The sequence below is a fragment of the Helianthus annuus genome, chromosome 13 (genome assembly GCF_002127325.2).
Source record: "Helianthus annuus cultivar XRQ/B chromosome 13, HanXRQr2.0-SUNRISE, whole genome shotgun sequence".
Classification (NCBI taxonomy): Eukaryota; Viridiplantae; Streptophyta; class Magnoliopsida; order Asterales; family Asteraceae; genus Helianthus; species Helianthus annuus.
In genome coordinates, this window is record NC_035445.2 from 130,439,528 (window position 1) to 130,453,989 (window position 14,462).

At 33.7% G+C, this 14,462-nt stretch overlaps 2 long non-coding RNA genes across 5 annotated transcripts; both read left to right on the plus strand.

Moving 5' to 3' along the window:
• The first annotated feature begins 2,709 nt into the window (after window positions 1–2,709).
• LOC110899398 lies at window positions 2,710–11,019 on the plus strand. Of its 4 annotated transcripts, XR_002570247.2 has the most exons (5): window positions 2,710–3,134; window positions 4,604–4,687; window positions 4,992–5,082; window positions 5,816–6,497; window positions 10,936–11,019. It is a non-coding gene; the product is annotated as an uncharacterized LOC110899398 (long non-coding RNA). The 4 variants fall into 4 exon arrangements; XR_004877703.1 differs by having other exon boundaries at window positions 4,604–5,082; window positions 10,923–11,019; XR_004877702.1 differs by having other exon boundaries at window positions 4,604–5,082.
• A 28-nt stretch (window positions 11,020–11,047) lies between these two features.
• Window positions 11,048–12,379, plus strand: LOC110899399. The gene is made up of 2 exons (XR_002570248.2): window positions 11,048–11,416; window positions 12,152–12,379. It is a non-coding gene; the product is annotated as an uncharacterized LOC110899399 (long non-coding RNA).
• The last annotated feature ends 2,083 nt before the right edge of the window (window positions 12,380–14,462 follow it).

Consider the following 14,462-nt stretch of genomic DNA (forward strand, 5'->3'; position numbering starts at 1 on the left):
ATAACTGACAATGTTGTCCACCCCATACAGCTACATTTTATTGACAACAATATATTTGATGTTTGGGTTTTCTTGCATTTATCAGACGAATGGCCATAAACGCCAAAATGTTAATACGATGAAACCATTAAACGCCATTAATTATTGAATTTGGTTAACGGCAAAAATCTTAAACCCCAAAAATTAAAACAATATTCTGAAAAGAGGAACTGGAAAAGCCGAAGATGAAAGGACAAAAATGTCCCTCCACCCTTCTCTATGCCGCGTGACACGTGTTGGGCCAGGATGCGTTCTCACCGTTCTCACACTTTGGAGCGTTTTCTCCGGAACCCGTTTCTCTCTCTCTCTATCTCTCTCTCTCTCTCTCTCTCTCTATATATATATATATATATAGGGGAATATTCAGTTAAGAACTCATTTTATTGCGAGAACTCGAAAACTAACTAAAAAAATCCTAAAAAAAACATACCAATTTTTTTACCAATTTTCGCTAGTTTTTGTGTATAAAAAAACTTTTTTTCAAAAAAAAAATTTATAGTGTACATGTGTAATAATACACATGTGTAGTCTACACATGTGCATTACAAATATTTTTTTTTGTTTGAAAAAAAGTTTTTTTATATATAAAAAATAGCGATTTTTAATAAAACAATTGTAAAAAAAATATTTTGGTATGTCTTTTCGGCTTTTTTAGTTAGTTTTCGAGTTCTCGCGATAAAAAGAGTTTTCACTTGATCCCTCCTATATATATATATATATATATATATATATATATAACATCTAATCTAAATCTAATAAACCATTCCAAGAAAAGTCCACGTGTCAATTGTTGGATTCTATATGCCCAAGACACATATTAAATTGATGTGGCTAGTACGTTATGATCCAAGTCGAGTCATACCCAAATACAAGCTAGACAAACACTTAAATATTTATTTGTGATATGATCAAACAAATAAATATTAACACTTACAATATTTAGAAATTGGTTTTCTAAATAATTGCACGTGAGAAACTAATAAATTATATGGATAATTTATTTTGAGAGAATATTTTATTTTGTTATTTAATGGGTTAAATAACATAATAAAAGTTGTATAAGTCTTATAACATATGATGTTATATTTTATAGAAGTTATAAAATTATATAAGACTTAAATTATTATTAAAAGAAATTTTGAATTTTTTTTATAAAACCACATGTGGGCCGCCCCTCTTCCCAAGACCATGATGGTCCAATAAGAAGACATGCTTTTGTCATATTTGCATGCATCTTGATTGGGTGGTCTTCCCAAGCCATTTTGGTCCAATGGGGATGCATGCATTTGCATGTGTTAGTAGAAACTTGATTGGTCAAAATGGGTGGCAATATTCTCTCATCTTTTATAACCATTTTTTGTATGACAAAAAAATGATGAGGAGAAGACTTGAAGAACTTGAAAAACTTAGAGAATTCTCTCTACAAAAATCGGCCATACATGTGATGGTTCTAAGGTTTTTTCAAGTTAGATTTTTCAAGTGCAGAACTCCCTTTTATCCTCTCAATTTTCGGCCAAGGGTTGGTTCCAAGAGTTGGATTTTTCAAGTGAGTTCTTGAGTGTAAAATCCTAGCTAAATCAAGGTGTTTGTTGGAAGGCTTGGGGTATACAAGCTTGAGGTCTTCTACACTATAAGGCAACCGTTCAAGAAGCATCATCTTCTTCATATCCTTTACTCCTTGGAAGGTAGTATTCTAAACACTCTATGGTTTTTTTTTTTTTTTTTTTTGATAGCATGCATTTTCGTATATGGATCCGGGTATTGGGTTTTACATATAAAATGGGTTTTATATCTTGTAAGTAACATGTTTTAAATAATATTTTCCGCTTTGTTTTTATTTTATAAGGATAAAATACTTTGATAAACATGTGAAAAACCCAACAATGGTATCTAGAGCCGCTTATATGAGTGCATGCTTCATAGGATATGAAATTTTCGGGTTTCAGGTTTGGTTAAACCCTATGGCCAAAATTTTTCATCTTGGTTCTCCTTTTGTTTTTCAAGATATTAATCTTACATGCATAAAAGTATCTTGAAAAATTATGTCATTTGGATGATTTGTTTGTTTGGACAAAAACCCACTTTTTCGGTTTTTTTATTCTTGACTGAAAAGTAGGTTGTAAAAATGAAACCATTTTTTCTTCTTGAATTTTATATATATGTGGATATATATTTTTTTGGTGTCCATAACCTGGCCATGACCTTATGTGAATTTGTTGAATGATTGTGTTGTGATTTATATTTGATTATTTCAAGGGTTGTAATAATTAATTATTTTTGTTCTTCCATTTGTAAAGTTATGTAATTTATTTATTTTCATTTGGTATGTAAGTAAATAGATTAGGTGCATTTTATTTTACTAGAAAAAATGTATTAGGATATTTTTTGTAAAAGAAGATGCACACAAAAATGCGATTTTGGTTTTGGCTAATTTCGGGCCTAAAGGACTTCATAGTTCTTAACGGGATTTTAGCCCGATAACCAAAACACATTTTTGATGTCCAAAGGAGTTTGGAGCTAAATATAAAAGACATTTGGAAGCTCAAAGAAAATGGAGAAATCACAACACAAAAACAAAAGGAAGACTTGAAGCATTTGGATGCGGGATCAAGAGGGAGTTCAACGACACATTTTTGTGTCAATATTCACCCTTTAGGAATGTAACACCCCGAAAACGGGTTTGGTAATCAAACCACGTTTATACTAAAAGACGGGTAAATTACCTTTAGTGGTAAAAGTAACCCGGCGAATATTAGGATTCTTAAATAAACAAGAACTTACTAACTAGGAATTTTAACCTAGTTAGCTAATATTCTAGAAGTAACTTATGATAGGGTTAAAAACAACCAAAACTATATGTCAAACAAAAGATGAGGGGCCTAAGTTGTAAGAAATTGAAATTATATTACTAATTTTAATAAAAATCAAAACCAAACACCCATTAAGGATGTCTGGTCGTACAGGAAAGGGCAGGGGCGACTCCCCACTCTTCAAAACCCTAGAACTTCACTAATCTTGCAAATTGAAGGTCCAATTCAGTCCAAAATCGAAATTTAAGCATGGATTATTAATCCTCATCACAAGAGGATTAAAAGGTATGTAAAATTTAATGAAAAATCTCTAGTTGGATTTCTAGGTAAACTTAGAAATCTGAAATTTATGGTTGCATGTTCGTTATATGATGAAATTAGGAATGATTTTATGTCTAGGAGTAAACCCTAGTCATTTACTTGTTGAATTGATGTTCCTAATTGTGAATTCATGATCACCCGATTATGTGCTAAATGGGTTTTGTAGAAACATGATGAACACTAGAATCATAATGGTTAAATTGTGTTAATAGAACTCTCTGAAGTTAGATTTGAAGTTTGATGTTAGTATTTGTTAATTTTGCTAGAATTTAAGGGTTAAGAACACTTAAATGGGCTGGAGAAATTTGATGTTTCGTGTTGCACACAAGGTGCTTGTTAAAATGCTTGAACAAGAAAATATAACAAAGCTGATTGGAAATAAAATTATTGGGCTGCAGTTTTTAAAAAATCATATAAAATTACTGGAACGGCCTGTGAGGTTGAGCCTTATATGCTCAGAAAGCTATTAAAACATACTACGTTTAATGTTTGAACATGTTTGTTAAATTCTGATGTTAAATGGGTCAAAACAGTGTCCGAAGTAGGCTGAACTGTTTTGACAACAAGCTGATTGGAAAAAAAAATTGTTGGGCTGCAGTTTTTAAAAAAATCATATAAAATCACTGGAACATCCTGTGAGGTTGAGCCTTATATGCTCAGAAAGCTATTAAAACATACTACGTTTTATGTTTGGACATGTTTGTTAAATTCTGATGTTAAACGGGTCAAAACAGTGTCCGAAGTCGGCTGAACTGTTTTGACAGCAAGCTGATTGGAAGCATTTTGACTTCTGAGCTGATTTTTGTGAAAATCATAATTAATTATAGGAAGCTCGGATTGAGCTGATTCTTTTTGGGTTGGAAAGATATTTTAGTATTCTATATTTCATCTTTGATCACCAAGGGTTGAATAAATCCGTAAAGTGGTTAAAAGAGTCGATTCCACAGCTACATTGTAAAGTTGCTACACATTTTATTGATAAACTTAATCTAAGAAAATTGTATACAAGAAAAGGATGAATTGTGAGAAATGTGATAATGATGGCATTCTAATAAATTAACTTGAGGCAATGTGTCTAACGTGGAAATATAATTTGATTGTAAGACTTGGTAAGAGATATGTCGTAGTAGCTTTTATTCCATACTTGAATGGTGTGGTGTGTACCATGTATTTGCTTCAAACAAATTTTATGAAATTGGGTGTATTAAAGGCATCTAAAATACATACAAATGATATATGCAAGTAATATGTACGTGTATGCCAAACATGTTCTAAGTTAGTGCTCAGTCACATACACAAGGACAGTTTGACTTACGAAAGTCAAACTAACCTAAAACTAATGTCTTGATAAATGAGTATGTGTGAATCCATGAGATGTTGTGGTCATTTTATATAATGAGTAATCTAACAAATCTTGTGGGTATTGTGTTAAGTTTGATCTCGTCAAGCTAAGTGGGAGCTGGAAAGGAATGGATCAAACGGATCATGGATGCGAAGAATGTTTGCGCGGACGCGACGTAAGTAGAGCTTACACTTTTTTTTAGGATACGTATTTACTTTATAGATTATAAACACGACCAAGGTTATATCCGAAATATGGGTTCCGACACGAAATGATACGGGTCGGGACGAATAAAAGGATAAAAACCATGTTTAATGGCAAAAAGGGGCGAAATGGGTTAAATAATGAAATGGTAAATAAATACCATTCAAATAAAGTGCAAAATGTTTGGTCGTTTAGACTAAACAGGTCAAATGGTAATGTTAACACCATTTGACGAATAACGACTAACAAGTGCATGTCGAGTCTAATGCTCACAGGGTAAAACGGCTTATGGAATTTACGTGGCTATGAATCAGCAAATTATTAAGGCAAGGTATTAAAACGGGTCAATACTTTGACCCGCGCCAGGTACGCGTAAATTTGGTGAAAGATATGTGAATACCTTAATGTAGAAAAATGACATGTGAAAGTAGAGAGTAGGATTTAAACTTAAATGATTAAATCCTCTCTAACGGGTCAAAATAAGAACTTGAACGTAAATGGGTTCTAACTAAGTAAGAAACCCATGATTTATGATTTATTTGATAGGAAATATTGAAATTATGATTTTCATGAGTTTATAGAGCAAGTAAACATGTTTGTTTGATAAAATCGCGAACGGGTTAAAATTTGGTAAAAATGGTAATAAGCCGAAGACTTAAAAGTCTTAAATTTTGTTAATTCGGATGTTGGATTTTGACTCCATATTATGAAGGGTCAAATTACAATCATGTAGGAAGAAACGGTGGGTCAAACGGATAAGCGGTTTGAAAGATACGAAAGTTTTCGTGCCAATAAACGGCAAAATAGGAAAGCTGGAATGCAGGGGCCACCGTAACTTACGGTGTCACCGTAAGTTACGGTGGAGTTGAAGGCTTTACGGCAGCCCCCTACTGATTTACGGTAGGGGCATGTCACACCAGGGGCCACCGTAACTTACGGTGCCACCGTAAGTTACGGTGGAGGCCAGTTGGGAAATCCATGTTTTGAGATCAAGAGTTTAACGTTGGGAATTCTTTTTCCTTCCATTATCATTACCGGATTTGTTTAGATTTATTTCAATCCACGTATGACTAAAGCATTTCATGTTTATGAAATGTAGGTTCATTTTGGATGCCGAGAGACGATCAAGCTCATCGAAGAACCGAACACGATATAGTTACATGCTTCCGCACTTTGCCACGTTGTATATTTTAAACAACGAATTCGATCACGTTTTGTAGAATAACTTATGAATTGTAAAAGTTTTAATTTACTCGAAATTTTCTAAGGATACTTAACCTTAAATACATGTTTCTTTTCGTAAATTATACGAAAACCTTTAAAATAATAACTAGGGTGTTACAAGTTGGTAATCAGAGCTCATGGTTAAAGAGTAAAGTGTGTTCGGTTCGAGGCTTGATCGCAAATCCGGTAAGTACATGTATATTAATGTTTTGGTATGTGTTGAAATGTTGTGAACAACACATAGGGTTATCGTGTGATACACGTTACCTCAATTAAATGATAAATATAGTTGAGAAAATTGCGTGCGTTGACGCGTATAGTAGAAAAGCCTTGTATTATAATACGGGCGATTATTGAAGTTGATATTACTAATTCTTGTAAATGTTTTAATTGAAGGACAGTCGCATCTGAAGATAGCGGGAGTTTAACAAATTGCGGATATGATGATGGAACGGTCCGAGATGTGACAAGAAGAGCATACTCATCAAGGACCTAAATCGCGTAACGATCGCAAATAAGTAATGGCAAGGAATGCCCGTCGGGGCAAGCATTACCAGGTGCACATTTTAAACTTATAGTACAAACAGTAATATGCAACAAATACATAGTGAATGACAGTTGCATATAGAATATGAAACTTGGAAAAACCTGGATAGGTTACCTATCCAGGATGACGTTTCCAAGAGAAATTCAGTAGAGAATATGTATTATTCACAAATTGTGAATAACAAGACAATAACAGAATTCAGTTTATATAGAAACTTGGACGAGAGTGATCATCCAAGTAAGTATTCTCAATATAAATCCTATTAAGAAAAGTAATGATCACATCAACAAATGTGAATAAATGTTTATAAAAAGGGACATTTTACATGTTCAAGAGGATAAACGACTAAAACTAATAATTGTTAACTAACAATTAAATAAAGTTTTACCAAATGAAATCATAAATATGGAAATAATTTGAGGAGTTACTTACATGGGACGTGATGTGGTAATTATAATAAGGTCACGCGTACCATGTGTTGATCGCTTACTCTGGCCAAGTAAGTAGTGAACACATGATAGCATGAGCTTCTTATAATGAGCGCAGTTATGTCCGATGTAGTAAGGTCAAGATGAATGAAAATTTAAAGGATCCTTAGGGTCAAGAAATCTTATGGGCATACTCGTATAAATGGTTTTCACGGGAACCATAAAAACGACGTATGGCGCACATAGAAATAAATGACCCAAGGAAATTCGTGACATAAGTCATTTCGGACGAAACAACCATGGTAGACAAAAAGGGCATTGTAAAACCAAAGTATAAATGACCCGCGGGGTCATAGAAACAAAGGTATTGCCCACATGGGAAAAACGATCAAAAACCATGGTAGACAAAAAGGGCATTGTAAAACCAAAGTATAAATGACCCGCGGGGTCATAGAAACAAAGGTATTGCCCACATGGGAAAAACGATCAAAGTCGTTGACTTTGGTCGTAGTAAAGAAATGATGATGATGATGATAATCATCATTCATAGTTTATAAGACTGTCAAGGATGGTCGAATAAAGAATAAAGGTTTGGTTGAATAAAAGCGATGGATTTCGCTAAGACAACCAAACAAATTAAAACGAAATCTTAATGTATACCGGAATGCTTGCACTAATAATGACTTCGGTAAAGTACCCGGTTGATGGGTAAGGATTTAAACACATGCGTAAACCGAGAAACGGGAACACGAATTTAAAGTCAAAAGACTCGGATTATGAGTTATGACTGAAAGACCATAAAATTTCGCAAACAGAAATTTTGATAATTATATTCAACTATTTTGAGGTTGAACGGGTTGAATAAAGTATAATGCTTGATGGCATAAGTAAGCGCAAGCCGGATAACGGTAAGCTTGAGACAAACCGATGCTTAATTGACGTGAGAAGTCATAGAGTCGGAAGAATTATCCGAAAGAAAACGATTGTAGACACGAACTACAGTCAAAGTTAACGGATTTCAAGCATGAAAACAAATGATTTTCAAACAAAAAAAAGAGAGTGCTTTGACACCAAATATATATTTTAATAAAGACACGAGTAAAAAGAATGATCTACGGGATCATCATAACCTTCAGGTTATAAACAGTATAAAGGTCTACGGGACCAAAATGACCTACGGGTCATGAATAAAAAGGAAAAAGGATCATAAAGGACTCGCCTTAAAGAGGTGAGAGCCTAAAGAAATAGCCTACGAGGCTAAGTGAATGAACCTATGGGTTATCTAGACATAGCGAGGGAACTGGTTGAGAATCCCCGCGTAAAATAAGAATGAAAAAGAATAAATTCTTAATTGTCAATTTCTTGATATGAGTAATTGACGAAAGTTAAAGAGAAGACGTTAAATTAAACTTCAAGTTTTAGTGAGAAACAACGTTTTAACAAATATGAATACTACAAGACGATTTTGGAAATAAAAAATATCAAAGAGTATGGGTCTTAACATCGATAGGTGCAAGACGATATATTCGAAAAAGTGGTATTTTCGAAAATGAAAGGTTGATATAAATTAAACATGACGTGACACGATCACGGTTAAGAAATGAAATGTGAAGTGGAATCACATTATCACCAGGCGAGCGGTAAAAAGCAACTGGACTAATAAGTCTAGTTAGTGAGATCGGTTAAGGAAATTTAAGTAAGTTGGTTGCTTGTAAGCGGTGGATTCGGTATAACTGAACCGAATAAATGAATTGGAAAACAAAAGAAATAGTTGCTAAAAGAGAAAGATTTCACTAAAGACCTTTAAACGGGTCAAGGTAACGGATTCACAAAGAGTTCGATAATATATGAAAGCGATGGATATCGCTAAATTAACTAAACTAGTGGAAATAACAAGATTACGTTATTTCAAGTTGCACTATGTCGTATGAGATATGTAGACAATTAGTGACCAAAAAGATGTTACCATACCTATATGGTAATACGAACAATTGGTTAAAAGTATAAGTAATGTTTAAAAGATATCTCGTAAAAAAAAATACATTGAGTTTAAACTCAATGAGTTATGTAAGAAAAGGTTTCGAGGACGAAACCTCTTTAAGGGGGGTAGACTTGTAACACCCCGAAAACGGGTTTGGTAATCAAACCACGTTCATACTAAAAGACGGGTAAATTACCTTTAGTGGTAAAAGTAACCCGGCGAATATTAGGATTCTTAAATAAACAAGAACTTACTAACTAGGAATTTTAACCTAGTTAGCTAATATTCTAGAAGTAACTTATGATAGGGTTAAAAACAACCAAAACTATATGTCAAACAAAAGATGAGGGGCCTAAGTTGTAAGAAATTGAAATTATATTACTAATTTTAATAAAAATCAAAACCAAACACCCATTAAGGATGTCTGGTCGTACAGGAAAGGGCAGGGGCGACTCCCCACTCTTCAAAACCCTAGAACTTCACTAATCTTGCAAATTGAAGGTCCAATTCAGTCCAAAATCGAAATTTAAGCATGGATTATTAATCCTCATCACAAGAGGATTAAAAGGTATGTAAAATTTAATGAAAAATCTCTAGTTGGATTTCTAGGTAAACTTAGAAATCTGAAATTTATGGTTGCATGTTCGTTATATGATGAAATTAGGAATGATTTTATGTCTAGGAGTAAACCCTAGTCATTTACTTGTTGAATTGATGTTCCTAATTGTGAATTCATGATCACCCGATTATGTGCTAAATGGGTTTTGTAGAAACATGATGAACACTAGAATCATAATGGTTAAATTGTGTTAATAGAACTCTCTGAAGTTAGATTTGAAGTTTGATGTTAGTATTTGTTAATTTTGCTAGAATTTAAGGGTTAAGAACACTTAAATGGGCTGGAGAAATTTGATGTTTCGTGTTGCACACAAGGTGCTTGTTAAAATGCTTGAACAAGAAAATATAACAAAGCTGATTGGAAATAAAATTATTGGGCTGCAGTTTTTAAAAAATCATATAAAATTACTGGAACGGCCTGTGAGGTTGAGCCTTATATGCTCAGAAAGCTATTAAAACATACTACGTTTAATGTTTGAACATGTTTGTTAATTTCTGATGTTAAATGGGTCAAAACAGTGTCCGAAGTAGGCTGAACTGTTTTGACAACAAGCTGATTGGAAAAAAAAAATTGTTGGGCTGCAGTTTTTAAAAAAAATCATATAAAATCACTAGAACATCCTGTGAGGTTGAGCCTTATATGCTCAGAAAGCTATTAAAACATACTACATTTTATGTTTGGACATGTTTGTTAAATTCTGATGTTAAACGGGTCAAAACAGTGTCCGAAGTCGGCTGAACTGTTTTGACAGCAAGCTGATTGGAAGCATTTTGACTTCTGAGCTGATTTTTGTGAAAATCATAATTAATTATAGGAAGCTCGGATTGAGCTGATTCTTTTTGGGTTGGAAAGATATTTTAGTATTCTATATTTCATCTTTGATCACCAAGGGCTGAATAAATCCGTAAAGTGGTTAAAAGAGTCGATTCCACAGCTACATTGTAAAGTTGCTACACATTTTATTGATAAACTTAATCTAAGAAAATTGTATACAAGAAAAGGATGAATTGTGAGAAATGTGATAATGATGGCATTCTAATAAATTAACTTGAGGCAATGTGTCTAACGTGGAAATATAATTTGATTGTAAGACTTGGTAAGAGATATGTCGTAGTAGCTTTTATTCCATACTTGAATGGTGTGGTGTGTACCATGTATTTGCTTCAAACAAATTTTATGAAATTGGGTGTATTAAAGGCATCTAAAATACATACAAATGATATATGCAAGTAATATGTACGTGTATGCCAAACATGTTCTAAGTTAGTGCTCAGTCACATACACAAGGACAGTTTGACTTACGAAAGTCAAACTAACCTAAAACTAATGTCTTGATAAATGAGTATGTGTGAATCCATGAGATGTTGTGGTCATTTTATATAATGACTAATCTAACAAATCTTGTAGGTATTGTGTTAAGTTTGATCTCGTCAAGCTAAGTGGGAGCTGGAAAGGAATGGATCAAACGGATCATGGATGCGAAGAATGTTTGCGCGGACGCGACATAAGTAGAGCTTACACTTTTTTTTTAGGATACGTATTTACTTTATAGATTATAAACACGAACAAGGTTATATCCGAAATATGGGTTCCGACACGAAATGATACGGGTCGGGACGAATAAAAGGATAAAAACCATGTTTAATGGCAAAAAGGGGCGAAATGGGTTAAATAATGAAATGGTAAATAAATACCATTCAAATATAAGTGCAAAATGTTTGGTCGTTTAGACTAAACAGGTCAAATGGTAAGGTTAACACCATTTGACGAATAACGACTAACAAGTGCATGTCGAGTCTAATGCTCACAGGGTAAAACGGCTTATGGAATTTACGTGGCTATGAATCAGCAAATTATTAAGGCAAGGTATTAAAACGGGTCAATACTTTGACCCGCGCCAGGTACGCGTAAATTTGGTGAAAGATATGTGAATACCTTAATGTAGAAAAATGACATGTGAAAGTAGAGAGTAGGATTTAAACTTAAATGATTAAATCCTCTCTAACGGGTCAAAATAAGAACTTGAACGTAAATGGGTTCTAACTAAGTAAGAAACCCATGATTTATGATTTATTTGATAGGAAATATTGAAATTATGATTTTCATGAGTTTATAGAGCAAGTAAACATGTTTGTTTGATAAAATCGCGAACGGGTTAAAATTTGGTAAAAATGGTAATAAGCCAAAGACTTAAAAGTCTTAAATTTTGTTAATTCGGATGTTGGATTTTGACTCCATATTATGAAGGGTCAAATTACAATCATGTAGGAAGAAACGGTGGGTCAAACGGATAAGCGGTTTGAAAGATACGAAAGTTTTCGTGCCAATAAACGGCAAAATAGGAAAGCTGGAATGCAGGGGCCACCGTAACTTACGGTGTCACCATAAGTTACGGTGGAGTTGAAGGCTTTACGGCAGCCCCCTACTGATTTACGGTAGGGGCATGTCACACCAGGGGCCACCGTAACTTACGGTGCCACCGTAAGTTACGGTGGAGGCCAGTTGGGAAATCCATATGTTTTGAGATCAAGAGTTTAACGTTGGGAATTCTTTTTCCTTCCATTATCATTACCGGATTTGTTTAGATTTATTTCAATCCACGTATGACTAAAGCATTTCATGTTTATGAAATGTAGGTTCATTTTGGATGCCGAGAGACGATCAAGCTCATCGAAGAACCGAACACGATATAGTTACATGCTTCCGCACTTTGCCACGTTGTATATTTTAAACAACGAATTCGATCACGTTTTGTAGAATAACTTATGAATTGTAAAAGTTTTAATTTACTCGAAATTTTCTAAGGATACTTAACCTTAAATACATGTTTGTTTTCGTAAATTATACGAAAACCTTTAAAATAATAACTAGGGTGTTACAAGGAAAGACCTTTTGGCACACTTGTTTCGGCTAACAAGTGTGGTCAAAATAGTTGGCTATGGTTATGCACCTATTGTTATGTATGTTGTGCTTGTGTGGTTGTTTTATTTATGATTGTTTAGATGATATTTGGATATGCATGCTTAACGATTAATAATCAACAACAAGCTTAAAATTGGTTCTTAAAAAATCATTAAAATTGGTTAATAAAAGGTTATTAAAAATTAATGATTTTATAATAAAATAGGTTTTATTAAAAAGAACCTTGAAAAATTTGTTTTCACAAAAGTACCAAGGATTTGAATGCATGCAAATGTATGGTACATAATGTTTTCTAAACTAGAATTTTGAAAACTCAAAATCCCTTTTATAAAACAAGTCAAACACCATCCTTTTATACAACACTCGAATCACTTGTTAACTCTTTTGTGGGATAAAGGTCACCTAACCACATTTGAGGGAACTTGTATGTTTGAGGTGGGTTTACCATGTTTGTGGGATAAAGGTCACCTAACCACTTATGTGAGTAAACTCACATGTGTGTGTAAGTTAGACGACTTGATTTGGAAACCATGAACTTAGGGTCACCGAAGCATGGCGAACAAAAGGTGTTGATGGGATTAAACATGCCAACAAAACATAAAGTTGTTTAACTGATCCCATATGGCTAGAAGTTGCAAAGGGTTGCAATTGTCAAACGTTGACTACCTTGTTAATTTAAATAATGGGATAAAGGTCACCTAACCAATATTTATATGTAACGTTGGATTCTAGATTTTAATTATTAATTGTCTATGAGACATAAAAGGGTATTAATAATTAAAATATCGAAAATACTAAAATTGAACTTTGTAAAATTTTGTAGAGAGCTGCTAACAATATTACCCAAACCGTCCGTAACCTATCACTGAAAACGATCCTAATCCTGATGAACATCTTATGGAAGATAAAGATGCCTATAATGATTGGATTAAGTATACCGAGGATACTATGCAAGCCTCTTGCCTCATGTTAGGAATTATGATTCCCAAGATTCAAAAGGATTTTTTGAATATCATGAACATACGACATGATTAACCAATTGTAGGAAATGTTCCTAAGGGTAGAACGCTTCGAAACGGTTCGAGCGCTTCATGCATGTCGAATGGAGGAAACCTAATCCGTCTCATCTTATGTCTTTAAGATGAAAAGCCACATTGATCACCTCGAAAGACTCAATATGGATAAAAGGGGTTTTATCCATTCCAACGATCAATGAGGGTGGCAACAAGAAAGGGCATCACCCCGACACCAAAGCAAATGTTGCAAATGATAACGGGAAATTCAAAGGGAAAAAGATTAGAAAGACTAAAGCGAAACCACCGAAACCAAAAGAGAAGAAGTCAAATGTTGCCACAAACAATCCATGCTTTGAGTGTGGTGAGATAGGGCATTGGAAAGGAATTGACCAACCTATCTCAAAGAGTTAAAAACTAAGAGGAATGCAGGGCAAACCTCAGGTACAATCTTACTGATACATATTGACCTTAATGTTATTTCTTCTAACACATGGGTATTAGATACCGGATGTGAAACTCATATTTTCAATTCGTTGCAAAAGTTCAAAAGAAATAAGCATTACAAGAAAGGAGACTATGTTTTGAAACTTCCAAATGGTTTGGAAATTGTTTTAAAAATATATTATGTGCTTCTAGTTTGACTAGGAACATTATTCAAGCTTCCCATATAAGACAATATGTTTTGATTTAAAGTTTGTATACAATGACATTTATATTTCGATGAATGACGTGTTTTACTTTAAAGCTAAGCTTTCAAATGGTATTTATGAATTGGTTCATAATAACACATCATTTGATAGTTAAATGTACCAAGCAATCACCATGAAACTCAAAATGGATTTGAGTGAGACCTATCTTTGGCATTGTCGTCTTGGTCATATAAACAGAAATCGCATGCAAGCACTTCAAAAGAATGGTCTTTTGGAGACAAATGAAGTTGGTTCATTTGATACATGTGAATCTTTTTTACAAGGTAAAATAACCAAGTAATTCCGTAATGGGAAAGGGC